Consider the following 10,244-nt stretch of genomic DNA (forward strand, 5'->3'; position numbering starts at 1 on the left):
TAATACTAATCCTAACTATAATGAAATTCTTATTATAATGAAACCCTAACATTCACAATATCCCTAATCTAGACCTAATTTAACCCTAATCATAGCCTAATCTTACCATAAATGAAACCTAACTATGACCTAACGCTAAACTTGAATATAACCCTAGAATTAAGCCCTAACTATAATTTTAACCCTAATCTAACCATAATTAAATCCTAAAAACCCTAACTATAGTCCTAACCCATCCCTTAACCCTTACCCTAACCTTATGATATAAACCCTAAACTCTAGACATGATCCTAACCATGCTTTCGAAGAGTCATTCTCTTAAACGACCATAAACAATGGTTTTAAATTGCCATTTTCATCTACAAACCATGCTTTACAAGAAACTTTCTATATCTATAATCCCTATTATCATAGATATGGATAAAAAATAATGAATTATTTTTTTGATAATTAAATGCTAAAAAAAATAGTAATGAATAAATAATAATTAAATAATCTAGATAAATTAAACAACTCTTAATCAATAGAAAATAACATAAAAACATTTAAAAAGTTTGAAAAATATGGGATGAAGATAAACCTTTAAAAAATGCTTATCCTTTAACCAAACTATAGACCATGTATTTAGCCAACAATACAGGCAATAAACACCAAAACAATAATATATCACAATGCACAAGTGACATAGAAAGGATTATATTGTAATCATAAATACAAATGATTTTTATTATTTCATCAAATTAAAAAAGATGAAAGTAGCACATAAAAGATAATAAAATTAGTATAAATTTATTAAACACGCTCATTTGAAGAATGTTCATATATATTATATAGAAGTATTTTAGATATCTATGCTAATAAAAAAAATTAATATGTATAATAGAGTTATTTTATTTTAACTAAAATTATTAAATTTAAAATTAATATAATTTTTCTTAAACCTTACTTTATTTTTTTTATAGAAAATATAATAATTTATATATATACTAAAATATTATTCTTTTACATAAGAAAATACATAATCTTTTCAATAAAGAATCTAAAAAGTATTTTTAAGAAGTGAAAATAGGTTTAAATTTGAAAATATAGAAAATATTTTATAACATGTACAAAAAAAAAATTAATCAAGTCTTAACTCTAATAATACACCAAATTGAACCCTATCCCTAAACCAAATTGAACCCTAACCTTAATTTAATTGAATAATAATCCAAATTCTAACCCTAATTAAACTCAAATCCTAAGCCTAACTATAATTAAACCCTTATCACAATCAATCCCTACTATAATTGAACCCTAACTATAATTAATTATAACCCTTTAAACCCTAACTCTAAGATTTGGCTCTAATTGAACCCCAACCCTAAGCTAATATTAACCCTAATCCTAATTGTGCTTGAACCATAATGTTAATTAAACAATAACTCAAACTTTATTTGAACACTAACCATAACCCCCAAATTTATCCTACAATAGTAACCTTAGTTGTAATCTAACATTAACCATAACCCTAATATAACCTAACCTTAACCTTCACCCTAATCTAAATGTATTTGAACCTTAATGATAACCTAGCCCTAAGATTAATCCAAAACATAATTAAACCCTATCTTAAACTTAAACCTCAGCCCTAAAGTAACCTCAGCCATAAACTTAAACTTACCTTGACCCTATCCCTAATCTAAACTAAATTGAATCCCAACATTATTTGAATCTTTATGGTAACATAAACCATAACTCTAATTAAACCTTAACCCTAACCTTAAAATCAAACTTTATTCTACAACCCTAACCCTGTTTGAATCCTAACACTAAATCTAACTATAATATTGAACCTAATCCTAATTAAACCCTAATTAACTCTAATTCTAACCCTAACTCAAATATTCCCCTATTTAAACTTCAACCCTAACCATCATTGTGCATGAACCATAACCCCTATTGAACTATAAATCTAACCCTATTTGAACTCTAACCATAAATTAACACTAAATTGATTTATAAACCTAATCTTAAGCATGATCTAAACCTAATCCTAATCATATCCCTAACCCTAATCCTAATGATAACCTAACCATAACCATGAACCCAAACCCTAACGATAATCATCTATCATAACCCTAACCCTAAACCTTGTTACACTAATCATAACCCAAAACCTAACCCTAAACTAACCATGATTCTAAGCCTAACCCTAAATCCTAACTGTAAACCCTAACTCTAAATCCTAGCCCTAACCCTAAACATGATGTAAACCTACCCCTAACCATTTCTCTATTCATAATCCTAAACCCCAACCCTAAGCATATTCCTAACCCTAACCTCAACCATAAATTAAAACCTAATCCTAACCATAACTATAATCTGAAAACTAACCTTGATCCTAACCATAATGTAAACCCTTACCATAATCCTAACCCTAACCCTTAACACTAACCCTAATGTAAATCATAACCCTACCCACTATGCAATCCCTAACCATAACACTAAACTTTAATCCTAATCCATACCCTAAACCCCAACTATAACCATAATTTTTACCCTAGACTTGATTGTAACCCAAATCCTAAACCTAACACTAACCATTATCCTAACCCTAACCATTATCCTAACCCTAGAAATAATCTTAAGAATAACCCTAAGCCTAACCCAACAATGATGTAAATCCTAAAGTCAAATAGGTGCTTCAATGCATATTCTATTGCTAACTCTAGTTGTAATTAAACCCTAAATAAATTGTAATACTAATCCTAACCCTAACTGTAATCAAGATGTAAATCCTAACCCTAACAATAACCATAATTATAACCTTAAACCTAACTATAACCCAAACACTAAGACTAACCCTAATCCTAACAGTGTTATAAACCCTAACTATCATCCTAATCCTAAACCCTAACCTTAACCATGATTTGAACCCTAAACCTAACCATAATCCTAGGACCTAACCCTATCCATAATCCTAACAATAACCCTAATCATGGTATAAATTCTAGCCATAATGGTAACCCTAACCATGATGTAAACATTATCTTTAATCCTAACACTCACCCTTAACCCTGACCCTAACCATGATGTAAACCATAACCCTAGCTATAATACTAATACATTAACCCTAACCCTAACCCGAACCATGATGTAAACTATAACCTTTACCATAGTCCTAACCACAACTCTAAACCATTACCCTTATCATAACCCTTACCCTAACCCTAACCTAACTTAATCATAATCCTAAACCCTAACCCTAAAAATAGGGAATGGCTTTACAACCCTTTGGATACACCAATCATCTAAACCTAAAAATAAACTCTAAACCTAACCCTAACCCAAAACCCATCCCTAATCTTAAGAGTAAATCTTATCCATAATCCTAATCCTAACTCTAAACCCTAACCCAAACATAACTTTGACCCTATCCCTAATCTTAAACCCTAACCCTAACCATAATCCTCATGCTAACCCTAATCCTAAACTTAACTCTAACCATGATGTTAATAATGACCCTAACCTGAATCCTAACCCTAACCTTAACCCTGGCCCTAATCCTAACCTTAACTCCAACTGTAGCTTGATATAAACCCTAACCCTAACCATAATCCTAAATATGACCATAACCCTAAGCCTAACCATAATCCTAAACCTAACCTTAACATCAACCATGATGTAAACAATAAACTTAAGCATAACCCTAATCATAATCCTAACCCTAATCCTAACTCTAACTAACCATAACCCTAACACTAAACTTTACCCTAACCCAAATTGAACTTTTATCCTAATCTATTCCAAAACTTATTCTATCTCTATTATTATCTCTAACCGCAATCTTAACCCTAACCCTAACCTTAAGCCTAACCTAATAATAACCCTAAATCTAACTATATCTCTAACCAAAAACATAATCTAGAACTCCATTAGCAAACGAGATAATATACATATATCGGTTTGAAACCTAATAATAATTCAATTTTACCCCAAAACCATAATCTAATTTATCTCTAATCATTTTAACCCTAACCCTAATGTAATTGAATAATAACCCTAATTCTAGCTCAAATTGAAATATAATACTAACTCTAACTATAATTAAACCCATATCATAATTAAACATCGACCTTGTCAATACCCCTAATCTATACCTAATTGAACCCTACCAATAACCTAATCTTACCATAATTGAAACCTAACCATAACGTAACCCTAAGCTTAAAAATAACACTTGAATTAAGCCCTAACTACAACTTGAACCCTAATCTAACCATAATTTAAATACTAGCCCTAACCCTAATCATACACCTAACCTAAACCATGATGTAAATCTTAACCCTAACCATAACACTAACCTTAACCCTAACGCTAACCATAACCATAATACTCATGATTAAATACAGTTTTATATTATCATTAAATAAAGTTTAATATATCTTAGATTTTAGTATTTTCTTTGATCTTGCAACACATATATATTCTAAAAAATAGTCCAAATAGATATATAAAAATTGATATATCTTTGCGTAATAATATAATAATATTATAATATAATTTATTTTAATAAAAACATACTATATAATATTATATAGTTCTATTTTGAATTTTTTTAATGTTTCCCATGTTGCGCTGCGACTACTACTAGCTTACATATATTTGATTTTAATCAAATATATATATATATATATATATATATATATATATATATATATATACACTGAGAGATATCCTTCTCAAGATGCCTATTTTTATCATGTACCCCGAACTCTAATAGGCGCCTCGAGAAGGATATCTCTCGGTGTATTATATATATATATATATATATATATTTGATTAAAATCAAATATATGTAAGCTAGTAGGTAGATCAATAACAAGCCATGATGGGAATGGGTAAGTTTATTATGGATGGATAGGCTGTGAGTGTGTGCAAAAGTGAAAGGATGAAAGTGAATCCTGAAGGAAGGAGGAGCAATGTCTCTACACATGGCGCCAATAACCCGGTTTTCACCACGGTACTTGCCCAGGGCGCCACCAAAGTGGTTTTCACCATTGGACGAATTTATTTCTCTTTAATTTTTTCTTTATTTTTTTTTGTCACAAGGTGCTTGTTTGCTAGGTTTTTCACCAAGTAACGATTTTTTATTTTTATGATTTTTTTGTATTTTTGAATTTTTATTTTTTTTTGTATTTTTGAATTTTTTATTTTTTTTTGTATTTTTGAATTAGGATATTCTGAAGAGCTATGTATAAAACCTGTGAAGGTGCATGTTGTTGATAGAATCTTCCAAGGGTTCTCCTTCTAGTGTCGAAATCTAATATGCACCTGATCCGTAGACTGTTGTGATGATGTAAGGACCAAGCCAATTCGGTTCGAACTTGCCCTTCTTCTCCCCATCTTGCTGATTTTTAGGATTTTCCTTGAGAACTAAATCACCTACTTCAAATAGACAAGGCTTAACCTTATGATTGTAACTGCTACTCATTCTTTGTTGATAAGACTTGAGGTGATTAAAAGAAGTTTGTCTTCGTTAATCCAATAGTTATAGTTCTTGTAAGCAAGAGACCCTATAGTCTTCATCACTGATAATGTTGTGCAAAGAGACTCGCAAATATGGTAACTCGACCTCAATAGGCAAGATAGCTTCGGCGTCATAGATAAGTGAATAAGGTGTGGCTCCTGTAGGTGTGCGGACACTTGTGCGATAAGCCCAAAGTGCGGGATTAAATTGGATATGTTAATTTCGGCCAGTGTCACCGACTGTCTTTCTTAGGATTTTAAGAATGGTTTTATTAGACGCCTCAACTTGACCATTACCTTGGGGGTAGTATGGAGTGGAGAAATTATGCGTAATATGGAAGCGATCACAAGGTTCATGAACATCCTGGTTCTTGAAGGGACGTTCATTATCTGTGATGATGGAAAGAGGAATATTGTACCGGCAAATGATATAGTTAAGAATGAATGTAGCAACTGTTTTCCAGTGACCTGTGTAAGAGGAATGAGTTCAATCCATTTTCTGAAATATTCAGTGGCAGTGATAATGAATTTGTGGCCATTGGAAGAAGGAGGGTGGATCTTCCCTATGAGATCGAGTCCCCAGTGTCGAAAGGGCCAAGGAGTAATGCCCCACCAGGAAACCCTGAAGGGATAAGCTAAAACACAAGAATAGAGTGCAAATAATTTTTTTTAAAGTTAAACATGACACTAAGATACAATGAGACATCAAAGTTCAGATTACATAGCGGAAGACATCAACTAACACCTAAAGAGTTTCCCAACGTGATTACTTAATTCATGCTAATTAATCCAATAAGCTGATTATCTTAAAAAGGAGGTAATTTCTTAAACAAGGATAATTCTTTCAATACGATAAAAATATAGATCACATGATAAGGTTCATCCATTAAGATTTATTCATATCTTACGTTCAAATTTTTCATTAAAATATAAGCCATGCATCTAATTTTATAACATACTTGAATTTTATCAAAAACTAATGAGATCTTTCCATGCATATTTAATTTCCTTAATAATAACTAAATATATTCCATTATTCTAATCTACATCCTTTCATGATCCAATCTACTGCATTTAAAAGATGATTGCACACATGCATTTACGATCAATTTCATCTTATCCACTTTATACATTCTAACATAATGCCATCCATACATGCTAAAACTAAACAGGAAACATAAGAATATAAGCATCACATAACACCAAATTGATATCGGAGTTCATCCCTAAAGGGCTATATCTCTGGGTCTGCTCAACTGCAAGACCCCTCTAATCATTAAAGAATAGGGAAGAATACATAAGGTTCACATCATTTACAATCCTGCCATCAAGGCGAACATAACCAATATACAAACGACCACATCAATCAATAAGTACATAAATGATCCCTGAATAGGAAAGGATCCAACTGAACATAATCAAAGCAAATACAAAGGTCCACTGGAGCAACCGCGAAACTAAGACATCGCAACCCAAGGTCTAGCATGAAATCAAGTACACACAAGGGCATAAGCAATCGGACGACTCCACAAAAGTGATCCTATCAAGACAACACAACAACACACTAGCGAACATAGGGACAAGTATCGTCACATGACTTGGTATGGCTACCATGGCAGGTCTTCATAGGTTCCGTACCCATACACTGGGTTACCTTGGCAACCTAATCCGAACCTCCGGCCCATCCAAGCCTCATGTGGACCCACACATCCTCTTGTGGAGACAAAGATGATGGTTTTCCATTTCAAGCCTTCTCATAGCATGCCAAGTCTATGTTAGCACTCATCCCTTGTGTGAGGCACAATTATCTTACTTAGTGAGTCATTAACCAACATTCTAATATACTATTAGGTTATCACTTATTAGACACACTTCTGATGGGTTACCCAGCAGCCACTTTGGGCACGGCCCCCAAGCGAAAGCCACTTTCCCATACGACACTAGACCATACTCAAACGAACTCAAAAACCAAGGAATACACATGGTCAAGCAAACAGAGTTCAAAATGGACGAAACAACCATCTGGTCAAACATGACTTCATATGAGGTGCACTGACAGACGATACTTTAACTAGAGACCTGACCAGCTAGGGTCAACCACAAATCATCATTCGACACCCGCATAAAGGACATGACCAATTACAACACCATCATAAGACAACAGTCAAACTCGGGACCGAGGATAGAAACAGGTACCCCAAATCAATCCATACGACAAGGTCCAATCAAACAAATCAAGACTTGCCATTACTTAAGCAAAAGTGAATACAAAAATTTAAACTTACATAAGCAATAATCGGTAGATACAATCTTTTCCCAATTTGATTTAAACATTAAATGTCGATCAAGTTTTCTAAATGATCTAAGTTAGATTGCAGTTATCTACCTCATCTAGGTACAGGTCGTTCTTGGTTTTCTAACTCTCTAAGGTTCATTTGCATCGAACATACATAAATGTGTCATTATGAGTTCTTAAACCAAATTCACATGAATAAAATTAAACAAACATTAACCAACTAAATGTGATTTTTATTCTTCAAATAAAACATCATTCTCATACTAGCTCGAAAACAATCTCTCCAAATTCGTCTTTCCCAGAGCCCAGTTACACTATACAGATCAAGGAAACATATACATATAAGGAACCCAAATAAAGATAGTCCATTCCCAACTTAACAATTATTCCTTACGCATATATAGAAAAAAATACCAAAATTAAATATTAATTATTATATATTTATTAATCCACAATTAATAATTATTAACAAAATTAATAAATTAAGTATTAATTAATTAATAAATATATAAATATATATATATATTATCATGATTAACATATATTTAAAAAATACATTAATTAATAATTAATAATTAATATATAATAATAAAATATATATTAATTAAAACTTAATAAAAAAATTAACCATTTAAAACCCACATTTAATTTTAACATATTATATATTTTCTTATACAAAAAAAAACATTTTCACAAAAAGATAAAGGGGGGGGGGGGGGGGGTACCCACGTGGGCCCCCTGGTAGCTCATGCTACCTATGGTAGCGCTGCTACCAAATGGTAGCAAGCGGCTACCATTGGTAGCGTTCCCTGGTAGCTCATGCTACCTATGGTAGCACTGCTACCAAATGGTAGCAAATGGCTACCATTGGTAGCGTTGCTACCAAATGGTAGCAGCCGCTACCCTTGGTAGCGTGCTACCTCCCCGTGGTGGGGGTTTAATCTCGCCACGTGGGTTAATATATATATTTTTATTTTTATTTTTATTTTTTCACTGTTAAAAAAAACAGCTCCCAGCCAAAAACACAGTCTCAGCAGAGACTCGAAAAAAAAAAAAAATCTTTCAAAACACTTTGGTTTTCTTAAAATTTACATTAACAGAATACCCAGATCCGGGAAGGAAAAAAAAAAAATCTTTTAAAACAAACACCATTGGCAAAATAAGAAGGATTAACATCCATTTATCCAAAGCCTTCTACCAAACTTGACTAAAACAACTAATTTCTCCAAATTAAAACTTAAATCAGAGAACATTCAATGGAGATTTTAACAAAGTTTATTGAGAACAACTAAAATTCCATCTGGAGATTGGGAAGGGAGTAAGGAGAATTTAATTTCAGAAATTAATCTACAACTTCTTTCATTTTCTTCAAATAAATGAGATTTTCAACAACACAACCAGATTTTTTTCAAAGAAAACAAACAAACTCTGGTAAACAAAGAAACCAAAGATCTAAACCAGAATCTTACCTCATATAGAAATCCTGGAAAAGATTTAGTGAGGAGTCCAACCTGCAGGCTCAAGAAATCTCTTCTCCTCCCAAAATCCCCAAATTTTCATCCAAAAATATTTTCCAAAAAAAATCCACCTCCCATATTTTTCCAAAAATCTAGGTTAAATGGGAAAGGTTTGACCAAAATTTTTATTTTGGATTTAAAATATTTTATTTAAAAATAAATCTTCAAATTCATTCTTTCCAACTATATCAATATATTAACTTGCTTTTCAATTTAAAATTGATTTTCTTAAATAACTGAAACTAACCTTTCTATTTCCAAAATGCCAGCAAGATTAAACTAATCCTATTTCGATTAAATTTAAATCTTTCTTTTCCAACAACATAAACATAATAAATTTAACATTAAAATTAATCATTTAATTGTACTTGCTACCAACCTGAATTGAGCAATTCAATTAACAATTAATCACATCAAAATGGAGCCTATTTAATTTAGTCCCCAAAATACTAATGTGAAAACACACATTTAATCAAATTAAGGATTAAGGATTAATTACTCGATTTAACCACACACAAAACACATAACCCAAGAAAGCCACACAGACAGACAACCTGCATACCCAACCAAAGGGAACACCGATGATGACTGACGACGTTCACTTGAGCACGACTATGGTCAAATGAGGGTCTTACGACCACCTAATCCAAATTCTAAGGACCAAAGAGGTACACTCAAACCTGCAAATCCAGGTGGAGACGAAGTTCGCACCCATGCGGTATTGTACATGAAATCTTCTGCAACCAAGAGTCATGCATGCATACATATATATACTTAATGAAAGTGTTAGCCGAAGATTAATAACACAAAATAGGAGAACTAATAAACTTGCATACAAACTAGCACGAAAACCACATTAACAGGTATGCACTAAATCAAAACATTTGACTATAACATTATATTATGATAAACTAACCAAG

This window comes from Cryptomeria japonica, chromosome 1 (assembly GCF_030272615.1).
Source record: "Cryptomeria japonica chromosome 1, Sugi_1.0, whole genome shotgun sequence".
NCBI lineage: Eukaryota > Viridiplantae > Streptophyta > Pinopsida > Cupressales > Cupressaceae > Cryptomeria > Cryptomeria japonica.